The 14,920-nt window shown below is 46.8% G+C and overlaps 1 protein-coding gene across 1 annotated transcript in view; it reads left to right on the forward strand.

Annotated features, from left to right (window-relative positions):
* The window catches only part of SAMD12 (sterile alpha motif domain containing 12), a 1,313,302-nt gene that overhangs the window by 626,409 nt on the left and 671,973 nt on the right, over nucleotides 1-14,920 (forward strand). The window lies entirely within an intron of this gene.

Raw genomic sequence — 14,920 nt, forward strand, 5'->3', positions numbered from 1 at the left:
ATGATGTTACATTTGTGAGGTCTGATGATGTTGGCCAGGGAGGTCATGTACGTGTTGAAAAGGGTGGGGCTGAGGGACAATCCTTGCAGGACGCCGCAGATCATCTTCTTGGTTTCCAAGGTGAACGGTGGGAGACGGATTCTCTGGGTTCTTCCGGTGAAGTATGAGGCGATCCAATTTAGGATGTCTCCCTGGAATCCGATGTGATGGAGTCTGTTAATCAGGATTTGATGGGAGATGGTGTCAAAGGGAGCTGACAGGTCCAAGAGGATGAGGGCTGCCTTTTCACCTTAGTCCGGGATGGCTCTGATGTCATCGGTGGCTACAATCAGGACTGTCTTGGTGCTGTGGTTGGCTCAGAATCCGGATTGAGAAGGGTCCAGGAGGTATGTTGTTGTGTTCGGTGAGTTGCATGTTGATTGCCTTCTTGAGGACCTTTTCTGGAAAGCAGTTCTTCGGTTCTGCTGGGTTGGCGGATGGTTTCTTCAGGAGTGGCCTCACTTCAGCATGTTCCAGTCCTCAGGAAATGAGGCCGATGTGATGGAGGTGTCCCGGACTTTCTTGGGCTTGTCCCCAATCGTCTTGCTCCCAAGTTTGAAGATGTGGTGAGGACAGGGGTCCGTCGGTGCTCCTGAGTGAATGGAGTTCATGATGGAGATTGTGGCTTGAGATGTGAGGAGGTCCCAATGGGTGAGCAGGTGTTCGGGGTTTGTGCTCATGGGTGTGAGCAGGCTAATGCTGTTGCCAGTGAAGGGTTGGGGGTTCGATGTTTTTGTAGATGGCTAAGATCTTGTTGTGGAAGACGTCCGCTGCGGTGTCACACAGTTCTTGGGAAGGGGTGATGTAGTTCCCAGCGGCTACGAGGTTGGAGAACTGGTACACAATGGCAATGAGCCGAACAAAATGTGGTCTGCTGGGATGTTCTTTGTTTCTTTCAGTAAGCAGTGGTACTGGTTGAGTGCTGTCGTAAGTGAGGCACGGTCTTCTGTCTCTTTGCTGATGCACTTCCTTTCTGGTTGCCTTCATTTGCATTTGGTGGATTTCAGCTCCACAGTGAATCAGGTGGCTCTGCTGGCAGATCCTTTGGGTTTGGCTGGTTTGCCGGGGGCGATTGTGCAGGCACATTCTGTGATCCACTGGGAGAAGTTCTTCGCAGCCTGTTCTGGGTTGGATGTTGTATCTGAGAGGTGGGAGTTGAGAGTGTTGTTCCACTGGTTTTCTGCTAAAAAAATGTTTGTTTCTTCACATAGAGCTGGGGGGCTTGGTTTTGGTGTTGGTGGTCCTGAGATGGTGAAGTGGACCCTGTAGTGGTCAGTCAAGATCAGCTGTGAGATAGGGGTGTACTTGACTCTGTTACTGGATGTGAAAATGGGGTCAAGCATGTGTCCTGCGATGTGGGTAGGGTTGGTGACATGTTGCTTGAGGTCAATGTTGCTCATGATTTCCAGGAGGTCGGTTGGTGTCACTCAGGTCATCAAGGTGGAAGTTAGGATCCCCTAGGAAGATGTAGTGCTCGGAGTTGATGACGATTGGGGTGATGTGTTCATGGATGGCGTTGCAGAAGCTGGGGTGTGGTCCTAGTGGTTTGTAGGCGAGAGTGCCTCGGATGGTGCTTTTTCCATCTATGTGGAGTTGGAAGTTGAGACTCTCCATTATTGGCGTTGAGTCATCTGATGAGTTTGCGCAGGAGATGGTGTCCTTGTAGATGATGGCAATTCCACCTCTGTTTTTGTTGGTTTGGTCCTGGTGTGTCTTCTTGTGTACTTCACGGATGGAGATGATGCGTGGAGGCGATGTCCCGCCAGATCTCTGTGAGGAAGATGACGTCCAGAGTGAGGGATGACATTGTGTACCTGATTTCCATGGTGTGTTTGCGGAGTGATCGTGCATTGAGTAGGATGCACTGGAGTTGTGCTGTGGCAGTCTCAGTTGATGTGATGGACGCAGTCGGTGTGCTGCGTCTCTGGCATCACTTGTTGCCTTGATGTTGCAGGTAAAGTGGTAGTGCTGACAGGAGCACTGTGTACTGGTGGTGCGTGTAGATGTGCAGCAGCAGTTGTTGTCGGTGCACCGGGAACCAGGGCTCTCAGGTCTGCAGTAGTGTAGCTGTGCAGGGTGGAAGAACCAGGGTTTCTGGCACTGGGCACGGTCCAGGAGCAGACGGGCTTGCCTTTGGTGTGCCAGCAGCGCACCTACTGGGTGCGGCCATCCTGCAGCCTCCACTAAGCAGGTCCTGGAAGATGGAGGGGCGCTGGGCATGGGAGGGAACGATTGGGCACAATGGCAGGGAATGCACGGCAGCTGGAAAAGGCAGCAAAAAAGTGAAATGGCAATATAACAGGAGATGAGGGGGATATATACAAAGCTAACAGGTTACAGCAAGATACAGAAGGAGGCTATGCAATGAACTGTTATTGGCTATACTGTAGGCAATACAGCAGATGGAGATACTAAGTTACAGAAAAAGGCTAAGAAGACTGCAGATGGCAAAAGCGCTGACACAGTGTGAGCGCAGGAAACAGTCAATTGGAGGAGAGCGAGAGACACGCAGCAAGGGGAGTTGGCATGGGGACCTGCCTTATAGTCCACATACACTGGTACATTGCCTCTTAACATATTTCTTTTCTTCCTCAAGAGGGAAGATATTTCCATAAGTTTTTTGGGGTAGTATTAGGTGTGGAAATGATGTGAACAAGTCCTTTGGATATCTTGGTGAATTCACACAAACTTAGTGGCTATTTACCACTTTTCGATTTGTATCTCCCTCCCCTTCCTTATGGAAAAAACATCTTTCTAGTGCTAGTCCTACATTTATGGGAACAGAAAATCTACATTTGTAAAATTCGACTGAATTCTCTGAACTACGATCCACAATTACCAATGACAACACATTATTTCACCAATAAGTGGCACGTATGTGCGCATATGTTTTATGAATCAGAAATCATGATTGATAGGGGCCATAATATGTTATATTGTGCCTATGTGTTTATACATCAGGAACATCATTTTAACCATAATATTCCCCAATGGTAAAGAAACCATCAGCCAATCCACTTGAACCTACTAATTAGAAATTCATCTTGAACCCCTCCCCCCCTTCAGAAGCTAGACTTGCCTTCTTGAAGAGGCATTTCTATCACTTCAGTTCTCCCTGTGACTACCCCCCTAAAAGGGACACCCAACCCCCAAGTGCAGATCAGCTCCCACCAACAATCAATCTGAAAAGCCTCGTTGGGTCCTCTGCGCCCATTACCAACACTCTCCTTTATTCAAACATTTTCTTTTTAAGGCTCATCTGCGATACCGAATAGCTGCACGGCTGGAGCCAGGGTAGTACAAAACAAATAAATACATATTTGTGCAGGTTGCCTGCATATATACGTTTGTACTTCATAATATTTACTGTACCTGCTGTGTTTGTGAGCCTCTGGTCCACTTTGAAGGTAACACTGCCCTAGGATAATCAATGTTGTGGGGCATGGTTTACCCTATGCAGTATTAGCTCTGTTGTATGGGTTACACACAAATTTCACTAGACATAATCTGGCACAATTTGTGCCGAGAAAGATGCCTGTGACTATATCAAATTTAGGCATGATTTGTGACCCTGGTTCTGGCTCCAAGCTGTTTGCTCCTTGTCATGTTGCAGGGCGGTCCTTAAGACTACTTGCCACCAACCAGCATTTTATTTAGGTCGAAGCCTACCAGACAGCACTACCAGACAGCACAACTGCCTGTTTAGCTTCATCTTAGGGACTTTCAGAAAGCTTACCATACGCTTTGTGGTTTGTAACTCATATTTTCTGACCTTCTGTTTGCATTAGGCTGTCCAGCTTGAGTTTATCTCTCCCGTTGCCCAAACCTTGTTTGCTGTATTCTTCTGTGAACACACTTTCTGTGAAAATGCCTTTAAAGTGTGTTATCTTGTCACATTTGCTGTGCATTCAAAGACAGAGGTCAAATGTCAAGCTCTCTCTTTGGATGAAGCTTGGTGTTTACTTTTCTTTCTCTGAGTTCAAAGTGAGAGAATGTATGTGACAATCCTGCTGAGTATTCATGTAAGAGGAGAGGGCGTAGCATGTTGTTTTTTTGTAGCACACAACAACAAAACTTAACTGTGCTGATGTTTCAGAATATATCAGGATTAGTACAAGTGAAGCACATTTTTTGTAATTCTGAAGTGTGGTGGAAACAAATATTTGTATATGATCAAAACACATCAGTACATTAGGTGATGACATTTGCACACATCATCATTTGTGTGCAGTAAAAACTTCTTTTGGTGCAAATGTAATGATCATTTCAATTGAAAATGTATTGTCTGTAATGGCAGTGCGCTACCACACCATGGATACTCCACACTACGTCACTCCACTCTATGCCCTTCTATTCTACGCCATGCCACTCCATTCTACGCCACACTACTCCACTCTATGACATTCCACTCCACGCCCCTCCACTCTAAGACACTCTATGACACGACATGCTACCCAACTCCATACCACTCAAATCTATGCCACTCACTTCACTACACAATATGCCACTCCACTCTATACCCCTCCACTCCAAACTGTCCCACTCCACTCCAGTGTACCCCACCCCATTTTGCTACAATCCACCCCAATCTAATCTACCCCACTCCACTCTATCTACCCCAACCCACTTTAATCTACCCCACTTCAATCTACCCGAACTCTAACTAAATCTACCTCACTCCACTCCAATCTACCCCAATCCACTCCAATCCAATCTACCCCACTCCAATCTTCCCCACTCCGCTCTACCCCACTCCACTCTACTACATTCTACCCCACTCCACCCAGTCTCACCCAGTTATCCCCACTCTGCTCCAATCTACCACAGGCTACCCCACTCCACTCCAATGTATCCCAATCCACCCCACTCCAATGTACCCCAATCCAACCCACTTCACTCCAATCTACATGACTCCACTCCAATCTACCCCACTCCATCCTACTGCACTCCAATCTACCCAGTCCAATTTATCGCTCTCCATTTTATTTTATCCTTTTGACTCCACACTCCACTGCAATATATTCAACTCCTCCCCACTCTAATCCATTACACTCCACTCCAATCTCCCCCACTCCATCACAATCTACCCCACTCAAATCTACCACAATCTAACCCACTCCAGTTTACCACAATCTACCCCACTCCAATCCACCCAATCTACCCCACTCCAATCTAATTGACCCCACTATGCTCTAGCCAAATCTACTCCACTCCAATCTATCCCACTCCAGTCTACCACATTCCACTAAAATCTACCCATTCCACTACTATCTACCCCACCCCACTCCACCCCTATCTACCCCACCCCACTCCACTCCTATCTACCCTACTCTAATATACCAAACCCAATCTACCACACCCCAATCTACGCCACTCTACCTCGCTCTACCCCAATCTACCCCACTCCACCACACCACATTGCAATCTATTCCCACCCCACTCACCCCACTCAAACCCAACCCACTCTACTCTAATCCAACCCACTCTACTCTAATACAACCCACTCTACTCCAATCTGCCCCACTCATCCCTCTTCAATCTGCCCCACTCCATTCCAATATACCCTACTCTAATCTACCCAATATACCCCACTCCACTCTACCGCACTCCACGCCAATATACCCCACTCCACTCTTCCGTGATCCATCTCACTCCATTCTTGATTCACTCTAATCTATCTAACTCCACTCCACCCACTCTATTCCAATCAACCTCACTCCACTCTACCCCAATCTGCCACACTGATTCCACTCGGCCCAAGCTACCCTACTCCATTTCACTTCAATCTTCCACATGCTACTCAAATCTACCCTACTCCAGTTCAATCTAACCCACACCACCCCATTTCACCCCACTCGACTCCCCTCCAATCTACTTTAGCACAATCCACCCCTAACTACCCTACTCCAAAGTATACCATCCAATCAGTCCCACTCCAATCTATCCCAATCTACTCCACTCCACTCAACCCTACTCCAGTCTACTCCACTCTGCCCCTCTCCACTCAAATCTACTCCACTCCTATCAATCTCACTCCAATCTACCCCACCCCACTCCACCCTACCATAATCCACCAAATCTATCCCAATCCACTCTACCCCAATCCACCCCACTCCACTCTACCCCCATCCACCCCACTCCACTCTACCCCCCTCCACCCCAGTCTACTCCACTTCACCCCAATCAATTCAATATATCCCAGTCCTCACTCCAATCTACCCCAATCCAATCTACTCCACTGTACCCCAATCTACTCCAAACTACCCCACTCCACCCCATCCCAATCTACCCCACAGCATTCCAATCTACCCACCTCTCTCAATCTACCCCATTCCAATCCACTCTACCCCAATGTACTCCACTCTAAACTACCCCAATCTACCTCCATTCATACCATTCTACCCTACCATAATCCACTCCTGTCAGCCCCAATACACCACTCTCCACTCTTCCCCAGTCTACCCCACTCCACTCTACCCTTATATATCCCACTTTACTCTACCCTGATCTACCCTACTCCTGTCTACCCCACTGTAATCTGTCCCAATATTCTACACTCCAATCGACCCCTCCTCTCCCCAATTTACCTCAATTCAATCTACCCCTCTCCAGTCTACCACGCTAATCGACCCAACTCCCCACCCCACACCTACCCAACCTATCCTTCTCCATCCCACTCCAATCTACCCCAATCCACCCCACTCCACTCTACCCCACTCCACTCTACGCCAATGTATCTCACTCCACTCTACCCCAATCTACCCCACTCCAATCTACGCCACTATACTTTAGCTATGCTGAACAGCAGCCACACTGGTGCACATAATGGCTAAAACATTGCCAAAGACAATAGCTCTCGTATACCCGAGACCTATTGGCTTTATCAAAGGTTGTGTTTTTTTAAATGCACTTTACTTCGGCAGTGGACATAAGCATGCATGCTGACTATCTCCCTGATGGCCCTCATCTGTGCGTTCCCAGGCCTGTGACCCCGATTCCACCTTTTCTCCCAATCGCCATGAATGATGAAGGATATCCTGCTCCCTGTTGTGCTGTCCTGTTAACCATCTTATTTGTTTATCGGTTTGGTGGTCACCGTGTCTTGTCCTTTCTTTGTTGCCATTGCACTCGTAAGTAGGTTTTAATGGTCAACTCTGAAAGAAACCCCAAGTGTAGGTGCCCAACCTAAATATAAAAGGCAATTGGGAATGGTGTTAGAGCGCAACACATTTTGTAAGTGTTCACACCCTCCACCCACTGGCCCCTCTCTCAGCACGCAGGTAATATTAACAATGCAGGAACATTAACAACCATTCCTAATTACGTTGTGTCGCGTGTACTCTGTGCTCCTTGCTTTTACGCCCCCGATGCCGAGTGCCTGGTCGTGAGACTGCAATATGTGTTTAATGTGTACTTTTCTTGGGTGCCTCGTTCGCCTGGCTGGTGTGCTGGTGGTGTGGCAACTATCTCCTGAGGGACTTTCTCGGGGGCTAAGTGTTATCCCAATCTCTATGTGCTACCTCGGAGTAAAGGTACAAACACTCAAGTGCGGGTTCATTTAAAGCCAGATGGCTTATTGTGCTAAAATGCTGGAGATGTCAACTGAGTTGAGCTGCAGTTCACAGGTTTGAATTCTGGCTGGCTGAGTCAGCTCTTCATCCATCCAGGGTCGGTAGAAAGAGTGACGTTTAGTTGAGATCTGTATCTTGTTTCCGTGCTTAAATGGAGCTGAACACGGCTGCTGAATGCCTTGTGTGCTTTGTCCGTGGTGCAAACTAATACAAATACCTAGGTACAGATACCCTACGCTGCCTACCAAGTAACTCCTTAGCATGGCAATGGTTGCCCCAGGGGCAAAGGATTCTCTCATAGTGTGGTTGCTCCATTGATGGCGAAATTGGTTTCCGCAGCGATTGGTGCCCATTAAGCGCGCTTGTTCGCAGAGAAATAAAGAACAGGATGCACGTAGTTACTTACTTGGAAAGAGATCTATTTAGAGATTTATATAGCGCGAACTCGATCCGACGGTATTGAAGCGCTATACATGAGCCCCAGTTACAACACAATGACCCATTCTTTTTTTGGTAGGCACGTGGAGAGTAAGTGATTTGCCCACTCGTACCTGGTTTCCCAGCTCCAAAGTCGGCAGCTCTGGCCGTTAGACCACATTCTCTTATCCAAGGGCCGTTAAGGTCTGGTCATGGGCAGCTGGCACACATAGTGGCCTTCTCCGGGTTGCTTGTGCAGATGTGTAGATGCGACAATCTTAGAGTGGATAATGAGACACTAGTTACACACAAACGGGCAGGAGCGCGTTTGGGGACGTGGAGCCTTCACTACACCATGCAGCCTGTGGGTGGCGCTATAGGACAGCACTCGCTGTGTCCATTCACACCTATGTGAGACGAAAGATCCTCTCCAGCGCCTTCATTTGATTTGAACCACCAATGGTCTTTCCCTTCAACTGCAGAGCCTTTCTTAACTCAGCAAATCATTCTTTCATTTACACGGAGCAGCTTTCTTTCTTCCTCTTAAGAGCAGAGTCGGCTGCATAGTAAATGCCGCTCACCTTTCTGCATGCTCATCACTGGAACAGCCCCTTCATGCAATGCACGCACGCTACTTAATAGGCCCTCGCGGGCTCTTTAAGTGTGGACATTCCGGCTGCATATTAACGAATAAATGTCTCTGAGAAGCAATAAAGAAAATACTATTGGGATCGGAAAGCAGCGTGATCTGATGCTCAGGTTAGGAGGGAGCCTTCCGAGGGCTCCAGAACCTGTGTTCCATCTTCCACTCTCCTCTTCCATTTTATTGGTACCCACGAGGATGATAAATATTTTAAGTAGTCTGTCACACAGTCAACTGCTTCCCTCCATCAATAGTTTGATGCAAACCATTTTGCTTTACTTCCAAATACATTCTTCTTCTTCTTCTTTTAGATGTGCGCCAGTGACCTCATGTCTGCTTCCTTTTATTACACTGACGGTTGTGTTCAGGCCAATGGAACTTACCCTTAGATGTTTTGGGTGTGATAATGAGATAAAACCAGAAGCATTGTGGGGTTAGTTGAGTTGTCATTAACCTTCAAGCTGTGTTATGTCACAATGTGCCCTGGGCGGGAGGAGGATGACGGTCCTCTGTTGAAGATGGCGGACGATATTGTGGATCTTACATGAAGGGGGATGTTAGACCTGGAGTCCTTGCCATGGTTTTCCCCTAAACTTTTGCTTTTCCTGGCCTTAGGATTCTGCACACTTTACCACTACTAACATGTGCAAAAGTGCTTAGGCCCTCTCTTTAAAACATGGTAACACTGGCTCATTACCAATTGGCATATTTCATCTACTTATAAATCCCTAGAAAAGTGGCACTCCCTGTGCCCAGGGCCTGTACATTAAATGCTACACATGGGACTGCAGCACTGATTTTACCACTCACATAAGTAGCCCTTTAAAACATGTCTCAGGCCTACCATTGCAATAGTTGTGAGCAGTTTTTAAAGTGCCATTTCAACCTGGCAAAGTAAACCGTTTGGCAGGCCAAACCCATCCTTTTTAATACATACAAGTCACTCATAGGTAGGCCCTGGATAGCCCCAATGGTAGGATGCAGCATATTTAAAAAGATAGACATGTACTTTTAAGTTTTACATGTCCCAGTAGTGAAAAAACTCTTAAATTCCTTTTTCACTACTGCAAGGCCTGCCTCTCCCATAGAATAACATTGGAATTACCTTATTAATTTTTTAAGTGTCATTTCTAACTGGGAACAGGTCGCCCCTTCTTGTTTGTTGTCTTTGGAATCACAGTCTAAAATCCAAATTTATGGTGTAGTCCGATATTAAATTGCAATTCTGAAAATGCCACTTTTAGAAAGTTGCCATGTCCTTGCCCTAGCCACTTTGTGTCTGCAGCCTGTCTCTGGGTCACATGACTGGGTGTAGCTTACGGTTGGGCTCTGTGTATTCCCCTTAGACAGCCAGACACAATGGGGAGCGTAGGTGTGACTGGATGGACAATAACAGGCAGGATAGGAGGAAGGAGCTGGGCACAGCACTAATTTAACTTGAATATGCTGTGTCCTGCCTCCACACAAAGGGTCGCATACCCCTGTAATTATTGTGGAGCCAGGGCCAGGAAGGCAAGGGCATCTGTGCACTTCAAAAGGCCTACCTCTAGAAGGTTCTCCTCACTTCAAAGGCACAACTGTGTATAAGTACTGGATCTCAGACACCCCCACTTCAGTACACTTCTGGACCTGTGGGTACTCTGCCAGGAAGGACTGCTGTGCTGATACTAGGAGTGCTTTTCTAAAGGAATTGCTGCCCTGCAATGCCGATCTGCTGCCACAAGAACTGCACCTGTAACTTCATCTTGAACTCAGGATCCTCGAGTGATTTCAAAGGCCAGTCTGCTGGTCTCCTGATCTGAGCTGCAGCAGGGCACAAGACGGGGGTCCAGGCAGGTGGACGGTGTCCACCCACCTTTTTACAGGGTGGACACCGTCCACCCTGCTAAGAAGTTGGGCCCCACTGAAAAAAATGCTGAATTCGTCCCGGTGTAATTTACAAACACCGGGACACTTTCAGCAGCGCCTGCACGCTCTTATCTGCTTTCGATCCACAACAACGTGCAGGCGGGATGGAGCTCTCTTATTACTGACTCACGCTGGGCCCATAACAAAGGCCGAATCTGAGGGGTCATCCAGCCTCCTTTTGTTAGTCTCCTAGCTGGCAGCAGTCAGGAGCCTCACACCTAGAAGCAAAAACAGCAGACGGGAAACAAAGGCTCACATCTTGGGAGCACTTCACACATACTTTAGAGAGGCAGCTTGTCACTTTGTTTAGGCTCTGTTTAGGAGATATGCATGCACTGTAAGAACGTCAGATGTGTTGATCTTTACCAGTATGTGCACAAAATAAATAGCATTTATTTAGCGCTTACTACCCATGAGGAGACGTTGTAATAATTTAAATATCACATTTTTTTCTTTTAAAACACTATGGCTAGAGGAAGCTTTACGCTGATAAAAGGCAACATTGTTTTCTGTGTAGCGTACAAAAGTGTGAATCTTCTGCCTAAATCAGGAGGGTTTGCAAATATACTCGAAATGTGCTCAAATGTACTCATGATACACCTGCTAAATATATATGTGATGGCTTAAGATCTGATGTCACTTCTTATGATGCCACTTCCTGTGATGTTAGGCACTGTGATGTCACGTGCCTCACACACCGCGATGTCATGCTCCGTGATGTCACGCGCTGTGATGCCACTTTCATACTGATTAACTAGGTTAGTCCCCCCACTTCTTTTTTTAGGACATGTGCCCTAAGCTGCAGGGACATAAAAGGTTCCCCAACGAGCTCCTGGACCCAGATAGCACGTTCCTGGCCACCAACTGGTGCCTCTCGGGTCCTTGACCCTCAGTGTGGCTCACGGGCTCTTAAATCAAGCTTTTGGGCTCTTTGGGACTGCGAACAGGCCCCTTTGCAAGGAGACCAACCCATCTCTTCACACTGCAGCATTGACAGCCTGCAGGGAACCACCAACACAAGCTCCAGCCTGCCCATCTGCGACGTTGGGATTGTTCTTTGCGCCACGTCGACAACAGCCCACGGCGCTCTACGTGGTCCCTGCTACCCTCTCCAACGCGCACAGGACTCTTTGCACAAACCTTGAGAATGTAAAAGTTCAGCTGGACTAACTTGGGGCTGTATCCAACCTGTACTCCAACGCGGATGGCCTGAACTTCTGCATTTGAACCGGTTCAGCGTAACCAGATAGCCACAGTTGGCGGTTTGTGCTTTTGTGCTTTTAGGTGCTGCTTTTCACTTTGTTCTTTAAAAATTCATAATTTATTGGATTTTTGTCATTTTGGTCTTGTTTTTTTTTTATTTACATTTCTCTCAATTTTTCTAACCCTGTGGGGGAGATTTTTGTGGTGTTTTCACTATTTTACTGATTGAAGTGTTGCACAAATACTTTATACATTTCTTCTAAATTAAGCCTCACTGCTCTGTGCCAAGCTACCAGGAGGTTGAGCACAGGTTAATTTGGGATTTACTTGTGCCTTACCCTGACGAGGATTGTGGTTGCTGCTTGGTCAGGACTTACATCCCAGTCAACCAAAAATCCAGTTTCTTACAGTGGACGGGAACTCAGATGTGGCAAACTTCATTAGCTTAGCCTGTTGTGGCACAGGGTGGCTCTTGGTAGCAGTAGGTGGGCTCATTTTTTTTATTTTATTTTTTATTCAGAGGTTTGTGTTACCTTGCAGTGCTGTACATGTCTGGTTTGAATGAAGAGGGAAGAATCCGAAGGGTAGAGGAGGTAATCTTTGCTCGGTGTCCCATAATGGTGCTAACGCATCCATTTCAGGTGTCTGCTTCATGGAAACCGAGGGACATCTGTTTAATTTATAGCTAGTCCTTCATGCTTGTACCCCGTCCGACGTCCACAAAACAACTGCCATAGAGCTGGGTTGCCGGCTATCAAGCAGTTTGTAGCATAGACACTCGAATCCGCCCTACCACCACCCCTGCTTTGCACCATCCCCTACCTTCCAGCACCCCTGGCTTCCTTTCCCCCTGGTTTGCACCACCCGACCTTCCACCACCCATGCCTTCCATTCCTTATTGAAGTACCAGAGTCCTAAGCAGTAGCACCGTGACAGAAATGCCGGCGTTCTGAAATTACCATTTTCTCAGTGACCTCTGTGTGCCCTCTTGGTTTCACTCCATTCAACAATAGCCACTCCCTCTTCAGGTGTGTTCAGTTGTATCTCGGGCCTTTCCTTCTAAGGTACTTTTCAACTTTGATTAATTCCTGAATCCTATGACCTTTCGAGGCTTATCAATAACGGAGTGTGCTCTTTTCAAGGTCTCTGAGGACACACCACTTTTTACAAGCATCATTCGTTCGTATTGGGATTCTCGCAATTTCCTATTGCGATTCATTCTTACATTTCATTGATGAAAGCACCCTGGCCAGAGGCATGTTTGTAGTATCAGTTCAAAGGTTGAGGCTTCATCTGTTGGTACAACATTTTTTATAACACAAGCATTACCCTTGAATATTAGAACACTTTATAACATAAATATAAAACATTTAATAATAAACAAGCATTGGTAATGCATCGGTTTCGCCTATGTAATGAATAAAGAGCTGTTTTCATCAATCATCATCCGGGAGAAGGAAAGAGCTCCCTGACAGATAACATGAGAGTGGAGAGGATGTGATGCAGTGGCCGGAGCTGCTAACTCAAGAGCTGAGGGTCTCGGTTTGAGTCTCCGGGGTGGCACCGCTGCGCAACCTCCTGTGATTCTATGCAAATCACTTAATCTCTCCAGGTGATAAATTGTTATATAAATATGCTGCAATAGTAAAAGGCAAAACTTTATGAAAATGTAGTTCCACCAAAGTGGATGTTAACAGTATTTTGGCGGCAGGAAACTGATAAGAGAAGGAGGTTAGGAACAAGCATTGGTAAATGCAGTAAAATATGCTACAGCCAATGAAAACGGAGGAAAGGTAAGTGTCACACACAGGAACCAATAAGAAGCCAGGAAAGAGAGGAGGCAGGATGTAAGTCCCTTTTAAGTTTATGTTAAAAACAATAGATTTCCCAAGCACAGCGCAAGTGCTGTGCAGGCCAAACCTAAAAAGCAAAAATTCAGTAAACATGACTGTGAATTAAATTTCTAATGGTCTCCTCAGAGATAATTCTAATTACGCTCATTAGCATAAAATTTAATTTCAGACTTGTAAGTCAGTGTTTTACGGATTACGACAGATAAATATTTTCGTTTTTCTTTTCCTGAAAGCCATTAGCGAAGAGAGAGTCTGTAAAATCGAATAGAGTTTATTGTTGGCTTGCAATGGAGGAATGGCCTTTCAGAGCTGCCAGTCAATGGAATCTTGGGCTCTGACGGTGAAACCTGAATTCACTAATTGACAACAACTACTGCGAGGGAGGCAAGAAGTGGCATCACAGGCGAATGTCTCTGTAAGCATTACAATAAGATGCTCCTTAAAGGGTTCACCATGGCAACGCTTTGACAACAAGGACAGTCTTGTTAAATGTCCTCAGTCCTAAAATGAAACAGAAGGCAGCATGAAATACCATCCCCACTGCCGCTAAGGAGGATTTACGAAGCCCCGCAGCCCTCAACAGGTCACTCACTTCTGTCCATATCATCTCAACTTCATTGTCATTCTCTTTGAACTAGATGCTGCATTCGACAGTCTACCTCTCACCCTACTCCTGTCCCAGGTTATTCACGGCTGCCCAGCCAACCTCTCTACCATGCTTCTGTCCTAAGTTACTCACTGCAGCCCAGTAAACCTCTCCACCCTGCTTCTGTCCCAAGTTACTCACCACTGCCCAGTAAACCTCTCCACTGTGCTTCTGTCCCAGGTTACTCACCGCTGCCCAGCCAACCTCTCTACCCTGCTTCTCTCCTAAGTTACTCACTTCAGCCCAGTAAACCTCTCCACCCTGCTTCTGTCCCAAGTTACTCACCACTGCCCAGTAAACCTCTCCACTGTGCTTCTGTCCCAGGTTACTCACCGCTGCCCAGCCAACCTCTCTACCCTGCTTCTCTCCTAAGTTACTCACTTCAGCCCAGTAAACCTCTCCACCTTGCTTCTGTCCCAGGTTACTCATTGCTGCCCAGTCTACCTCTCCACGCTGCTGAATGAAGACTGATAAAGTAAATGAAAGATGGAAGCACTACATCTACCACAATGCCATGGGGTCTTATTATACACAATATTATCTGGCCTTAGTATGCTCAATCCATCACAGTGCGTGCACACAAAAAATGACAAATGTGTAGTAGCAGTGCAAATGCGTGTGACCTGCACACTAAAGTGCC

Source organism: Triturus cristatus, chromosome 5_1, assembly GCF_964204655.1.
Source record: "Triturus cristatus chromosome 5_1, aTriCri1.1, whole genome shotgun sequence".
NCBI classification, from domain to species: domain Eukaryota; kingdom Metazoa; phylum Chordata; class Amphibia; order Caudata; family Salamandridae; genus Triturus; species Triturus cristatus.